Consider the following 15,836-nt stretch of genomic DNA (forward strand, 5'->3'; position numbering starts at 1 on the left):
AGATATAACTCATTATTTGTTTTCGGAAGTTAATAAGCTAATAATGCTTTACCTTATTGTTCTTGTGACTTCAGTGACACCAGAAAGATTATTTTTTACTCTATGAAGAATGCAATCTTATCTTTGGAGAACAATGTCCCAACATAGATTAACTACTTGATGATTCTTCATTCCTACAAAGATCTTTTGGAAGAAGTTGGGAAATAACTCAGTACCAAAGCCAAGGAGCTCATATTAGTTGATGTGATTTTGAGTTTAACCTCCTTTCAGCAGAGAGGCTATATGAGGGGAACTTACTGATTATTCGTGAAATCCGAACCACATGAGCTCTCCTCGCGATCTCTCACGCCAAAGGCGCGTACAGTAACCACTTAGCCACGGAGCTCGGAACTCATATTAGTAAAGAAGAAAGCACATTATGGGAATTACAATGCAGATAACTAAGTACGACGACTGTTAAATGAATATTTTCCATCATGAATATATTGTAATAATGGTCAATCTTATTCGATAATGTCTTTTATTAAAAAATAGCATTCTCTTTTCTGTAACTCACTACAGTATACAAGTTAAATTTCACACAGTGTGCATAAGAGGGGAAGGGATTATGCGTACAGTCACGAAGAAAATAAGTCAGGCGGGCAAGGGGTGAGCATATTCCCAACCTTGTTCACATACGTTAACGTCTCCGAGAGACTTGCTGCTTTCACGTGAGGTCTGTAAGCAGCTTTCCCAAACAAATCCAGTATCTGCATTAAAAGCAATGCGCTTTTGGATACTAAGCTTGGTGCTTTTGAACAGAGAAGGAAAACAGTAATTGAATTTGTTTTCGAGGATAGCAAATAATTCATGCAGTTACCTATTATAATTAATTTAGATATCTAAATACTCATGATCTACTCACAGGTAACTAAGGTGTGAAAAATGAAAAGTGATTTCGGAAATTCAAGACTCCATTATTGGTCCGGACGATTATGTCCTGGAGGCTAAAGGAAACAGATGATGAGTGAACTAAATGATTAATGAAAGGAACTGAGGAATGAAGTGGAAGGCAATAAAGGACTCTTAAAAACAAATTGACACAATGCTGTTAAAAATAAACTTACATAGTATAGACTGGAATCAAACCTATAAACTTACATAGTATAGTTTGGAGTCGAACCTATAAACTTACATAGTATAGACTGGAATCGAGCCTATGACCTTGAAACCAAAAGTGAGCAGCCTATCATTGAGCCGCCATACTCTGTGACGGGAAGGCGCTCCCGATTCCGACGTCGATTTTTTGGGTGGTGGATTGATTTGGAGTTTACTATTGTATTGAGAGCGAGGCAATTTAAGACGTGGACCTATATCTTAACGTGACATCTGAACCACATAAGCTCCCACCAGGAATCGGTCCCAGGTCTCCCGTGCCGAATGAGCACTCTAACTGTTACGAGGGAATTCCCCACGGCCCAGTGCTGCTATTCAGCCGGTTCGCTAGAACCGGTTGTTAAAATGTTTTCAGTTGGCAGAACCGTTTGTTAAACACAGACAACAGTAAATGTTACCCAGTTACATCCAGAAAGGGTACATTTTTGTTTAACTGTCTTTCTTTTCAGAACCTCTTACAGCTACAAGGGTTAAGCATATGATCTCTCAGAACAAGGTATAATCGTATATTTCTTAATCTCAAATGCTCAGGGGCCGCGGTGGCTCAGTGGTAGAGCGTTCACCTCTGGTGCTTGGAGTCCCGGGTTCGATCCCAGCCCCCGCCAAGTGAACTTTGTGGTGGACAAACACCGTGTGCGTGGGTTTCCTCGGGTTCTCCCGTTTCCTCCCACTTTCTTCATTCCACCATTACACTCATTATTCATCATCAGCGTCTCCTTTAGCCTAACCGGCATAACCGTGGGACGTAAAACTCAACGATTTCATTTCATTTTTTCAAATGCTCAGATATCAAGAATGAGAACTGCGATTATATCAGTATAGTTGTGAGGGTTACTTATAATCGAAACGTATACATACCATTATTAAAAACCAAGTAAACTTCATGATTTTTGCTAGTGTTGTTCACGAAGAGGGTCTCTCTCGTCTCGTGAAGTATCATGGAACTTCAATTTAGTTTTCCAAAAGGTTTCATTATTTCTATTGAACGATGTCGTCTTGCGTCGTGTCCTGAGCAACACTACTTTCTTCAAAGAATAGCACAGACATCAGTAAATAGCATGTGTATCAGTTTTCAGTATTTTATCGTGTCGTTTACTCGTCATACATTACGATCAAAAGATCTTATAGTTATAGCATCTCTACTATCGTATAAGTTGTGTTTTAAATATCCTAATCATCTATTGCGTAATTGCTGCTCGTAAAATTTTCGCCAATATTTTTTCACGCGTTTGACTCAACATGTTTCATTATTCTCTTTGTTAAGGGGGAAGTTTGGATCACAAAGTCTTTATAAGTGAGATTAAGAGATTAAGCAAGAATCGTCCTTACTCTTGAAGAAAGTAGTATAAATCCTTAGGTAATAGGAAAAGGACCTTTAGGTAACATGAATAAGAAAGACTTTGTAGTTAAATATTATGCTGCCCACACCAAACGAAAAATTTTATTTTCAGATAGACAATGATCCAGACATCTTCATCTTCCATTAAATAATCAAGAATCAGATCTCATATAAAACGCTCCAAGAAAACTGTTGATTGAAAATGCTGAGAAATAAGAGGTTTCCTTCACTATGTGTAAAGGACACTTGGTCGTAAAAGTGCAACAGCTTTTTCAGTCCAACCATTCTGAGTGAGATTTTTCTTCAGTTTTCCTCATTCATGCCAGGCGAATGCCGGGATGGCACCTAACATACAGGTCCCAGTTAACCTCCTTCTTTTACCATTCTTGTCTTCCTTCGTCAATAATTGATTTCATGTCTCCTCGAATGAATGCGGTGATAGAGAACAATGGTTCGTGGACACACTATTAGGTTCAAATTATAAGATTTTTTATGTTTATTGAAGACTGTTTTGTTTAAGACTAATATGAGTTTGAACTGTTCACGAGCAGAAGACAAAAAATAGTTCTAAGCATTTGGAATTGCAAACACAGACTGAAATATTCTATCTTGTTCTTTTGTTTAATAAGTATAATTATATTTTTCTTTTTCAATAGGAATTATCAATTCTTTTTATTCCATCATTTTCTATTGGAGTTAAGAAAAACATTCTGAACAATTTTGAAACTTACAAGGCCAACGCGAGGTAGAATATTTTATTTTGTTATTTGTGTGAAATATATATTTTTTATTTCTTTCTTCCTATATACTAGGGGTGAAAGTGGATTTGAAAAGGTAGGGGAGGCATGAGTAACGCCACCAGTGTCCCTATCTTTGCCCATTGTGAATTTTTAGAAATTGGATGGATGCCACTGATATTTCTGCAAGTGAAGAGACGACGTCCCGCGGCGTTCCCCCTCAGCTTACCCCTACTATATATGAGAATTACCATTTCCCTTTGTTCTTATTATAGAAATAACAAAATGGATATTCACAACAGTTTTGGTTTTCAAACACTTAGTGCCAAGAAGCAAGCATATCTCCATGAAATAAGAAAATCGTTTCCTTTCTTTCTCTTTGACTATCTAGTCAATCACTGAAGGCAAGACATCGCACAGCAAATAATCTGATTCGATACGTGCCAACGACAGAATGAAAGTCTTGATTTTAGTACTGAAGCTGCCTTCCAGGCAAAAAAAGGCAAGATGCCTCTATGCCTTGTAATATTGTGTCAAAAAAATGCAGACACAAGGTCAGGTGTCAGTTGCTTAGTTTTTTGTAAAACAACCGATAAGACTGTTTTCTACTATGCGAAAGGTTGTTGTTTGAAGCCTCTTTATTCCTTGTAAAAACAATATATCCAGAAACACGGAAGCCCACAGGAATTGTAATAGAAAGTGTAAAAATATCTGTATCATTCAGATCCTTTATTATTATTATTATTATTATTATTATTATTATTATTATTATTATTAGTAGTAGTAGTAGTAGTAGTAGTAGTAGTAGTAATAGTAGTAGTAGTAGTAGTAGTATCACATAATATTTTTTCGTTAGTCCTCACAGCAATTAATACTTAGCAGCAGGGGTAAAAGTGCTTGGGAACGCGGGGCGACGCCGTCCTTAACCTCCAAAAAATGTTTACGGTGTCCCACCAGTTCCTAAGACATTGTAATGGGCAAATATAGACATGGGAGACGGCGTGACATCATGCCTTACCCACCGTCCCCTAACGTTTTTAGATTCACTTTGTCCCTGCGTAGTAGGAAATCGATACAAGAATTAGTAGGACAGTTATTCTTCATTGATAAAAATCCTAATTTGGCAGTTATTAAAAGCAATATTTTTGTGTCTAGAGGTAGAAAAGAGGGGACCATGGGAGTTACTATTGCCACGAATAAAAATAAAACCTGTGTCTAACACTGACTACGTATAATTCAAGGATTTTAAAAAATCGAAATGCTTTTCAAAATTAAAATTAATATAATTACTAAAAAACATTCATTCAAAAACTCAGGGGTACCAAGTGCGCCCACCTAAATCCCCTTGAGAGCGTTCGAGTCCAAATTCAAGTAAAGTTAACGCATAAACCACCAGGATCGGTTCCCGGTGGGCGTTCATGTGATTCGGATTCGACGTTAATTAGTAGGTCAACGGCTCATATAGCTTCGCTGCTGAAAGGAACGTTAAGCTCAAAATCAACTCAAGAAAAGTTAAAACAATGAGAAAGTTTTCAACTGTTTTGGAGTATGCAATTCTATGTTAAATAAAACTACATGCACTATTTGATAATGGAAGCATCATGAGAAATACAATATCCAATAAAGCAAGCTTTTCGAGTAGGGTTTGTCTGAAGATACATACAAATATTGAAAAAAGTTTTAAAATGTTCATAATTCAGAAATACTATTTTATCGTGTATGAACTTGAGGCTCCTAGAACAGCAAGTTCTGAGCAGATATTAACACCGCAGAACCAATATATGATCAAGGGATGGACTAAACCATAGTTTCCAACTTTACCCGGTGTAAATAAAGTAGGATTTAAACCCATTTTATCCAGTGTATACCTGAGCGTCATGGTTGGCTGTAGCCCCTATAAATTCCCCTTGGATCCTCGTCTGTTGAAACCAATTCATATTTCATAACTTCACACACGGCACGATCAATCCCTGAATCTATTGAAATTTTACTTCGTAATAATTATCGAGTGTCTACACTTTTTCTATTAAAGCTCATAGTATATTCTCTCATAATATAAGTTGTCACTCATGTAGTGTGTCCTAATGTAACTAGGGATGCGCACGAGACAAGATTTGTGGTTGTCTCGTATCGAAAATGTGCAATAAAAGTGATGACTCGACTCGAAAAATATATATTTCTCATTTTGTCTGGAAAATCCTGTCTTGATTCGTCTCGTGCGCATCCCTAAATGTAACTCATGATAAAAATATTTTAAAAAAATGAAACGGTTGAGGTGGACTCTGCCGAGTGGAAGACATGCAATATATTGAATCGCCTCGCAACTCACTTGGCCAGACACTTAGGATACACTCTTCACCTTTTCCCATGCTATCTAAAGTATCGGCTAATCTTAAATTCGCATTGCCGATACGGGTTTTCTAACCAGAATTATTATGTTGCAACTTAATTTGGATGTAAAATCCTGACTTAATTAGCATTTGAGAACATTGCAGTGTGCAATAAAATCATGACAAAAACGTAGTTAAATCTCAGTTTCAAATTTCATGTCTACCTCCATCCAAATACTTGTGCTGTCATTTCTCTCAATGTTGGTAGGATCTGAAATTTCCAATTGATCCTAATTTTTTGCTTTAATTCACTCTATTTGTTTCGTAAAATTTAAAGAAATATTATTACTAACAAGTAACGCTTCCGAAGCGTAACACTCCGATTTTGATAAAATTTGGAAGGTAGATACTGCACATGAAATAAACATCTACGTGTTTCTTATTTTCTCCGGAAAAACGGTTTTAAGGTTCAAAAGCCCCCCACCCATAATTTTGAAAGTTGACGCCCGAAAGGCAAAAACAACGTAAACCGAATTAAACGAAATTTTACATACATATTGCAGACATAAAATGAGGGAACACGTCTTTCGTATTTTCGTGACAAAAGCGGTTAGGTGGGGAACGGACCTCTCCAAAATTTTCATCAACGAAATATTGAAAGTCCTAGTAACAATATGTCAGATGTGTGTAGAGGACACAAAGAATTGCAACCAAACTTTGTGTATGAACAACATACCAAGAATAAAGAAAGGCGTTTTTTTATTTTGTGCTGTAAAGAGGTTTTAGGGGGCAAAAGCCCCAACCCCAAATTTTGAAACTTGAGGCCCAAAATGCATGAAGAAGCGCACCGAATTGAATGACATTGTGCACAGAGATTGTGGACGTAATATGCGTTAATTGGGTTTCGTATTTTCCCGAAATAAGCGGTTGCGTGCGGCAGCACCTTATAAAATGTTGATTATGGAATATCAAAAGTTGAAATAAGCATACATCAGAAGTTCCTAAAGAATATGGAGAATTGCAACGAAACTTCGCAAAGGAACTATTTCTAAACAATATATGAATCGTGTCTTAATTTTTGCTGAGTAACCGTGTTGGGGCCTAGGCCCCATCCGAAAAAAGGGAAATATTACCGTAATAGCGCAGGAAGGAGTGGACCCAAGCAAATCAAATTGTGTTTAGATATTACATAGACCATATGTAAAATAAGTCCTATCGTGTTTCTCAAGTGTCCTTATCCGTTTTGCTTCAAATTTGAATGATCAAGAGCAATCCGAAAATAAATGGAAACGGGTTTTGTTTATGCGGAAAAACATTGCAAGTGTTAAAGGTGCCTCCTGAAATATTATAGAATACGCTATACTGTTTGCGCTTGCTGTCACTGGATCTGCCAAGTTTGAAGAAATCGGATGGAGAGACAACACTTGCTAAACACGAAAGGCCATATTTTGCATATCCAATATCTACATAAAATTTCATTCGCTTCGGTCCACCTCTCCCGCCACTCAACTCCTCGGTTCACTCAACAGTTTTTATTTCATTCAGGAAAATAGGAAACATGTATTCCCTCGTTACCTCTACAATATTACTGCATTTTTCATTCACTTTGGTTCACTTCTTCTTGCTTTTCGGGCGTCAAGTTTCAAAATTTCGGGTGGAGGCTTTTGCCTCTGAAACAGTTTTTTCGCAGAACAAAAAACGTATTCCTTTATTATTTTTCGTATTTTTAATACACAAAGTTATGTTGCAATTATTCATGTCGTTTGCACAATCTGACATACTGTTACTAGAAGGTTTGGTGTTTCGTGGTCAAAAGTTTGGAGGGGTTCGTGCCCCATCCAGCCCTTTTTTCCAGGGAAATAGGAAACCGTATTCCCTCATTTTACGTCTACAATATCTGTCAAAAATTCATTCACTTCAATTCAATTTTTTTTGCCTTTAGGGCGACAATTTTCAAACTTTTGGGTGGGAGCTTTTGCCTCCTAATACCGTTCTTCCGCAGAAACTAAAAGAACCCGTATTGCTTTATTTCTGGCGTATTATCCATTCAAAAATTTTCGTTGCAGTTCTTCATGTCATTTATACACATGTGACATACTGTTTCTAGCACTTTTGATTTTTTTTGTGATCAAAGGTTTGGAAGAGTCCGTGCCCCATCTAACCGTTTTCTCCAAAAAATTTAATCCCGTATCTTGGCTTTATGTCTACAATATATGTGCATAATTGCACTCACTTCGGTTCACTTCTTTTTTGCCTTTCGGGCGTGAACTTTCAAAATTTAGGGTGGGAGCTTCTGCTCCATAAAACCGTTTTCCCGCAGAGTATAAAAACCCGTATTCGTTTACATTTGCCTGTTGTCCATACACAAATGTATGTTGCATTTCTTCATGTCCTTTACACACATCTGACATACTGTTACTAGCACTTTTGATATTGCGTGACCAAGGGTTAGGTGAGGTTCACAGCGCACATAACCCTTTTTTCAGCAAAATACCAAACCCATATTCCCTCAATTTATGTCTACAATATCCATGCACTATTTCATTCACTTCGGTTCACTTCTTTTTGCCTTTATGGCGTCAACTTTCATAATTTTAGCTGAGAGCTTTTGCCCCTTGAAACCGTTTCTCCGCAGAAAATAACCGTTATTCATTTATATTTTTCGTATTGCCCGTACATAAAGTTTTGTTCCAATTCTACATGTCCTTTACACAAATCTGACATACTGTTACTAGCACTTTTGATATCTCGTGATCAAAAGTTTGGAGTGTTTACTGCCCCACCTAACCGTTTTTTTTTTCAAAAGGACCCTTAAACCGTATCCCCCATTTTCTCTATACAATATCTGTGCAAAATTTATTTCACTTCGGTTCACTTCTTCTTGTCTTTCCAGATTCAAATTTCAAAGTTTTGGGGAGAGTTCTTTTGTTACCTAATACCGTCTTTGCGAAGAACATAAAGAAACCCGCGTTCCTTTATTTTTTTTCGTATTGCCCATACGAAAAGTTTCGTTGCAATTCTCCATGTCTTTGCACATATCTGACATACTGTTAGTAGCACTTTTCATTTATTTTTAATTGCCGACATCTTATTAAAAATAAACAATATCGGCAGTTAACAATTTATTTTTAATAAGATGTTTAGCTACCACTTATCCTTATACAAAGTGCATATTTTCATCACAGCCTCCATATCAGCTTTCGGCCCCAACAAGTGACGAAAAAGCTAACGTTCCTTCAAATTCCATGAGATAAAAAGACTTCCAAATGACTGACTCTTTTTACACCAAGCAACAAATCGTAGCCTTAGTTTGACAAGGTTCTAACTGGCATTTTTGCCAAAATTTACTTATATCCAGCACGTAACATTAGAAATTGAGCTCTATTCAAATACATAAGACTTATTGTCTTAAATTGAAAAATAGGCGGTCTACTAGATTCACAAGGTTCTAACAGCTTTTGACTCTAACATAGTATTGAGTTTGACAAGGTTCTAACTGCAGCTTATGAAGCTGTAAGTTACAGAAGTATTGGTCTCTTCCCTTACATTAAATAAATAATTAAAATGTAAGATTTATTTTATTAACTTACTTTGAGAAGTAAATAATGGAATTTTTCTCCCATTATATTTCATATTTTTGGCAAACCAACTCTGAGCAGCAATTCTGAGCAGATGTTAAACCGGATTGATTAAGAAAATCACTGGTAACAAAGCTCCAAACTCTGCAAGATGCATGTGAGGATTTACCTTTATCTATTGGTGTATGTGTGTTTGGGATAATGAGGAGGAACCAAGCGAAAATGGAGGCGAGACTGAAAATCCAAAAGCAAAGAAAGCTAAATTCCGTAGGAAGTATTATTTTTATTACTTCTTCAATGCTAAAAAAAGGTTCAAGTGCAAAACATTTTGTGGGTCGACCCTCGACATATCCCAGAAACCTGTATATACGGCACACAAAACCAAGACTATGAATACAAACACATCTACTGTGGATCAAGGACGAAATAACAGTAATGGTCTTAGGAAGCCGAAGGGTGAAGTAGATTTGGCAAAGGAATACATAAAATCTTTCCCAATAGTGGAATCCCACTGCTGCCGAGCGGATATCTAGGAAGTTATCTCAACATTGCAGAAATGTATGATCATTACTTGAAAGTGCCAAAATGAAAACAAAACACAAATTAAGAAGCCAATGTACTACCGAATATTTGGAACGGAGTTTTCATTTGCGAAAACAGTGACAGATGCGAGGTGTGCGAGGCGTATTAGGTGGTGAAAGAGACTGAAAACTTAAGTGGTGAGCAAAAGGTCAAATATGAGACGCATATTTTGCGCAAGGACGGAATAAGTGAACACTGAAAAAGTAAAAAGGAAAAGAAAGATCTTCCAGTCCTTGTCTTCAATTTGCAAAACGTTATGACATGTCTCCACGCAAATATCGGTATCTTATTTTATAAAAGAAAGTTAAACGTTTACAACTTAAAGGCGTACTTTAAGTATATAAAAGTGTATTGTGCTATCTGGAACGAAACAATGACAGGACATGCAGGAAACGACTGCGAGTGCTTTCAGGAGAATATTGGACGAAGTACTCGAAGAAAATGAAATCACAGAACTAAATATTTGGTCCGATTTCTGTGTATTACAAAACCGTAATTCCTGTATCTTATATGCAATTTTTTGGACGTTTTGAGAGAAAATCCGAACACCAATTCTGTTTCTATGAAATATTCTCCTCCAGGACATTCCTGTGTTCAGAAAGTAGATCGCGTACACAGTGCAATTGAAACATTAAGGAACAAGACGGACTTGTACTCTCCTTTGGGTCTCGTAAGAATATTCCTATTGAAGACTGTAGACCGTCACAACCCATACCGTGTTATTCAGATGAGGCCGAGTGACTTTAAAAGACTTTGGAAGGATAACAAAATATCTAACTTACAAAACCACTCCATTCACTTAAGCAGCTAACTTGATGTTTACTCAAAAACTTACTATAGTATAGTTCAAATCAAGCCATGACAGTTACGACTCTGTTAATGCAGCAAGCATCAAATTTCTACAAACTCAAAAAACTACAGACTAAAGTGTCATGTTTCAATAGTAGTTTGAGTTGTGTGAGGTTTTCAAATTAAAGAAAAATACATTAAAGTGTCCTTTCTATTCATTACCCAGGAAGACAGGCAGTATTATACTGCACTCTTAAACTTGTAACTATTATTCAACACATATTTCATGTAATTAGAATATCAATAGTTAATCTACTCAATTGCAGTTACACCCTTATCGTCCTAAGTTATCATTTTTATTTGTCTTTTGTCTTTCTGGTTTGACAAAGTTGTAAATGCAGTTAGAACTTTGAGCCTCTAAAAACGGCTGTTTCAGTAAGACAAAGTTCTAACTGCGTTTTAGTGATTGTACAGAACAAAAATAAATAAATAAATAAATAAATAAAGTTAAGCACCATTTCCACACCAATTGTTCAAATGTAAACCTTGTAGGCAGTTTATCATTGTGTAAAAACATCATAATGATTAGTTTATAAATAAAACAACTATAGCATAATAAAACTTTAAACGTTTTTTTCTCAAAATATAGTCAGGTGCAGTTAATACCTTTCCAAACCAAACCAACGAAATTTCATACTCCCTCCAGTTCATCCTGACTTTGAGTGCTTAGTTTTGTTTTTTTCATCTAGAAATTCTAGGCTTGCTGTTCACTTAGAACAAAAGCTTAAACACCTGTTGCATTTAAGTGAAGATTTTTTTTGTTTAGTTTTAGTTAACGTTTATCTACTTTACATCATCTTCAAACATTAATTTTGAGGAAGAAAGAAAATGGAAGTCGAAATATTCCATTTTCCATAAAGAAGTACTTGTACCACATAATTAAACACCTTTAGCGAGACTGGAAAGATAACCGGTCCCGGATTCGATTCCCGGTGGGGTCACTAGGTCGAAAAACTGTGACACGCTTTTTCAGGCCAGCCACCCTGAATGAGGTTTTTCTGGGTTTTCCTCATTGACACCAGGAAAATGCCGGGGTGGTACCTAACTTATAGTTCCCAGGCCACTTCCTTCCTTCTCCAGTCCTTTCTTCATTCCCTTTCCCCGGATTGTGTGCTCGCCGAGGGACGTCATCCCTCAAATCGTGACGGGCTAAATAGCCTTAGATGCCTAAAACCCACAAATCTAAACCCTAAACACTGGAAAGATAAAAGAGTTTCACATTAGGGCAAGTATTTAGAATAGTAAAAACCAGTTGAGAATGCTCCAAGACCACTGCCAGAACGAACTTAAAAATAATGGAGAGATGGAGCAGGAAGTATAACTGCTATTGTTCCTACATGTATAAGTACTTTTTTTTTATCCACACCTTCTTCGATTTTTCGCAAATATCATCTCTCTATGACTTACGGTTCCCGGGATATATAACTTTTTTTGACAATATCTACAAAAGGGTGGCCTGTTGGCCAGTAGCCAGTTGACCAGTCGCCACTGGTTATCATTTGGTACCAAAATATTATCTCAGGTATTCATTCTCTTAGGTATTGATTGACACCAATATGATCTCTCTATGAATTACGGTTCCCGAGATAAGACTCCTTAAATTTCCGGAAATCGTTCATTTTTGTCCAATATTCCGGAACGGCAAGAGCGAGGCGAAACATTTCATCAGTTTCTCAAATAGTTTAGATGCTCTATCGAATGGAAGGCTCAAAATTAAAAAAAAAAATGCAAATAACAAACAAACGGACAGACAGACACACATACAAAGATAATTTAATAACGAACGTTTATTCGTTCGTTGAAAAGATGTAGAAGTTCCTGTGTGCAGTTTAAAAACTATAAATACTATAAAATAGGAGTGGCCAAATAGAAGTATTAAGAATGCGCACGAGAGGAGACGAACTACAGAAATGTATCGTCTCGGTATGGAAGAAGTCGATGTGCATTAGACAAAATACATAATAAATATGCTGTGTAAAATCTGCAACATTCTGATGAACGTAAAAGAAATCTAACAACTTGCTACCAAATTACTGAGAGCCACTAAAATGACGTAGTTTTGCACTTAGTGTATCTCTTACACGCTAGATGTCACCAGTAAAATAGCTTCAACTGCTCCCTAGCAGCCATGCGTGGAATTACTCTTAGTGGACCACGGTAATGGATTCCACTTACCTGCGCAGCCTTTAGTCTTCAATAGAGGATACGGAACATTTAAAAACATTTTTCTATTTCTCTCTCTCTCTCTCTCTCTCTCTCTCTCTCTCTCTCTCTCTATATATATATATATATATATATATATATATATATATATATATATATATATATATATATATATATATATGTGTGTGTGTGTGTGTGTGTGTGTATGTGTACAGGGTGCTTAAAAAGTCGCAGCACGGTTTAATATCTCACGAAGTATAAAGATCAGCAACACAAAAATAGCACGTGTTAAATTGGTTTTAAAAATCTATCCAACGATACCAAACGCAACGCCCTATCCCCGCCCCTTCGGGGGTACGGGGAATAACTTTAAAATTTTAAATGGTAACACCTATTACTTATTGCATATTTGGAATTTCAAGAAACAGTCACAGTAATTTTACCCAAAATTGGAAACAGTGACTTCGCAGATGGCTCTTGAATCGACATACATTAAAAGGTGGTGCAGCAAAACGTTATGAAAATACGAATAGTCAGTTCCGTACTCTGTTGCCGTACGAAGTCAGAGATTGTGAGTTTGATTCGCGCTCAAAGCATTCTTCACCTTTTATTTCTTTATTTCCAAAAATAAATTCCATAGGTTTTAACTTCAATTAATACATTTTTAAAGTTACATAGAATACAAATCTCGATGATTGTTTTGCAAACTAGTTTTATGAAGTAGTTTTTAGTAATAGTGTTACTTACAAAAAGGCATTTTTTGTCGCCATTTGTGTTTTCTTGCAAATATGGACAAATACGTTATTTTTTTTATCGAAGTTAAAATGTATGAATTCATTATTTGGGTGTAAAAAATGTAACTCTGCGCGGTAATAGACCTCAGGATCTCTGGTTTCAGAGTCCAGTACGGTAACCGCACGGCCACAGAGTACGATGTCGAGATACTACATTTTCATAACTTTTTGCGTTCCTTTTTTGTGTGTGTGTCGATTCAAGTGCGATCCGTGAAGGCATTGTTTTCAATTTAGGGTCAAATCACTGTCACTCTTTCTGGAGAATCGAAATGTGGAATAAAAAATTGGGGTATCCATTTAAAATTTCAATGTTACCCCCCGTACCCGCGAAGGGGGTAGGCATAAGGAGTTGTGTTTAGTATCATTGGATAGCTTTTTCAAAACTATTTAACACGTGTTACTTTTGTTTTGCTGATCTTTATACTTCGCGAGATATTGGATCGTTCCGGGACTTTTTCCGCACCCTGCATACATATATCGGGTTTTGCAAAATAAGTGTTACAACTCTTGGGAGGTGACTCCTGCCACTGAGACAAGAAAAAAAGTTCTCATCAACTTTCTGCTATCGGACATAGTTTCAGATCTACAAGGTGCCGAAAGCGTGGGAAATTGACTTTCGGACGCCAATAGTTCGGAAACTATTCAACATAAAGAAGGCGGGTAAAAAATTCACTGAAGAAGTCATATCTGCTCTATTGAATTTTGCATGTTTCACAATCCTACAATGCACGCGCAAGGGATTCCCCAAAGGAACGTAGGGAGTCCCGGATAATCTGCCAAATGAAACTTGGTCTAAATGAATATGAATTGATAGACTTTCTACCAGGTAACAATAATTCGTTTGTCTTAAGTCGATATCTGGAACAAATACAAAATGGCGGACATCTTTATGCCCGTTGTGTGTGGTTGCATAATCGCCAGGTACGGATGTTGGCCAACAGTGACGTTCTGAGTATTGATTGTAGCGAATTTGTACTCAAATGTTCTAGAAAGACATCTGGAGTGTCGGTAGAGCATAACAGATGAAGCAGGGTGATTCACATGATTGGAAACACTTAACGAGAAATGCCCAGAAACGCACTCATACTCAGTAAACGTGAGTTCAAAGCGTCGGAAATGTAAGGATTAGCGTCTAGAACATGAAAGCCATTGCCAATTCACCAATAATATTCCTTCAAACCGATGCAATATGATATGCACGGTTGCATACCAATAAGGATGCAACAACTGAGTCAAAGTTGAAATTGTGCAATGGCCTCAGTAAGAAACTGGGTAAACTAAATGAATGTCACTAATGGGATCGCATGATCGATATTGAAATGTGGCCAATGTCTGTGTTGATATCAACATGTAGCTAATGAACAAATGTCAACATGTCCCACTACTGCCGGGACATCGTCCCACGTGCGAAAAATAGGAAAATACCTACTCGGGTCTTGAATCTGAGGCCGTGGGCTAAAAGTAGGATTGGAAACTGCGACCACGCGAGCAAAAGCGAGCGCTCTAGCCCTGAGGTTGGAAGGAGCGTCACTTTCTCTGTATTCATTTCTTTGAGGAGTACCCACTTTGTTTGGCAAGCCCTCTTGTACAGCCTCCCGACATACTTGTGTGTTTCATTTTGTTACTCCTACTGCACAGTTGTAAACAATCAGAGCTTTAAGACGTTTCTTCCTATTTCTCATGTCATTTTATTTTCCATATGTATGGTGTTCCAGCTGTAGTGTTAAATATGCCAAATCGGTTCATTTTCGTCTTTGTCTTGGCATGTGCACTGTGTGTAAGATACGAATTTCTGGAAGTATTTTCCTATATTTCGAGTACGTCATATGTCTCAGAAGACGTGGGACATGATACAAGTTTGTTATTTTCACGCTCTATCAGAATTTGAACCATGGATTGAGAGATTTCTTTTCATATGTGTCGACTGTGGGACAATGTCCCAAACAAAGAGGGACATTGATACAATCGTGTTCTAGTTACGTTCTACCAAAAGGTGCACCAGATGTAATAGCAGAATGTACGTTATTTTTCTAGTTTTCGCACGTGAGATGGTGTCCCAGCAGTAGTGCGACATGTTGACATTTGTCCATTAGCTACATGTTAATATCAACACACGTATTGGCCACATTTCAATATCGATCATGCGATCCCATTAGTGACATTCCTTTAGTTTGCCCAGTTTCTTTGTGAGTCCATTGAATAATTTCAACTTGGACTCAGTTATTGCATCCTTATTGGTATGCAACCGTGCACATCATATTGCATCGGTTTGAGGGAATATTATTGGTGAATTGGCAATGGCTTTCATG

The sequence above is a fragment of the Thermobia domestica genome, chromosome 6, assembly GCF_964235325.1.
Source record: "Thermobia domestica chromosome 6, izTheDome1.hap1.1, whole genome shotgun sequence".
Lineage (NCBI taxonomy): Eukaryota > Metazoa > Arthropoda > Insecta > Zygentoma > Lepismatidae > Thermobia > Thermobia domestica.